We start from the raw sequence: 776 nt of genomic DNA, 5'->3' as shown, positions 1-776 counted from the left end.
CTGGGATCTTAAAAGCTAGCAAGCTGCCATCTAGATGCAATGATGGATCTCTCCTTGTCCAGAGCAAAGATAAGTGAAAAAAACCAAAATTCATGGAAACAATTAGTCCTAGCAACAGGTAGGTACACCATCCGATCTGTAGCCTATACAACTATGAGACCAGAAGAACTAGCTGGTACCCAGCTGCCACTGTCATCCACTTGGAAGGGTGTCTATGTAGGAGATCCTTGATAGAGAGGGAGAACAATGTGGAATGAAACCAAAATCATTTGGAGAAAAGAAAAAAAATGGAGGGGGGGGCAGGTTTGCTGGTCCGATAGAGTCTGGTGGAACCACTGAAACTATGGCCCGTAACTGCCCTTCAGGTCTGGAATTGAACCCACATCTGTGGTTTCCAGCCAAACAAAATACAGGCATATGAGTCAAACATTTACCTCAAGTAGATACACTCCTTGGAGAGAACAATCATGGCAGAAAGAAGGGCTGCTTATGCATAGGGAGACAGCTTGGGGCAGGAGTGTATGGAGGGATGGACACTGAGAAGAGGTAACTATGGGGAGGAAGTGGGAGGGGAGGGGAGCTGTTGCATTATGGTAAACTGTGGTCAATGCCATGAGACAAAGTATATGTGAACTGCTGTATGGAAAGTGAATTTGCTCTGTAAATCTCCACCCAAATGATAATTAAAAAACAAAAACAAAACAAAAAAAAAAAACCAACTCTTCTTCAGTCTTCCTTATTCATTGTCCAGCTCTCACATGCACATGAGGTGATTG

The sequence above is a fragment of the Orycteropus afer genome, unplaced genomic scaffold, assembly GCF_000298275.1.
Source record: "Orycteropus afer afer isolate SDZICR_OR568_19922 unplaced genomic scaffold, OryAfe1.0 scaffold00017, whole genome shotgun sequence".
In the NCBI taxonomy this organism is placed as follows: Eukaryota; Metazoa; Chordata; class Mammalia; order Tubulidentata; family Orycteropodidae; genus Orycteropus; species Orycteropus afer.
Note: the sequence above shows the minus strand (reverse complement) of the source record.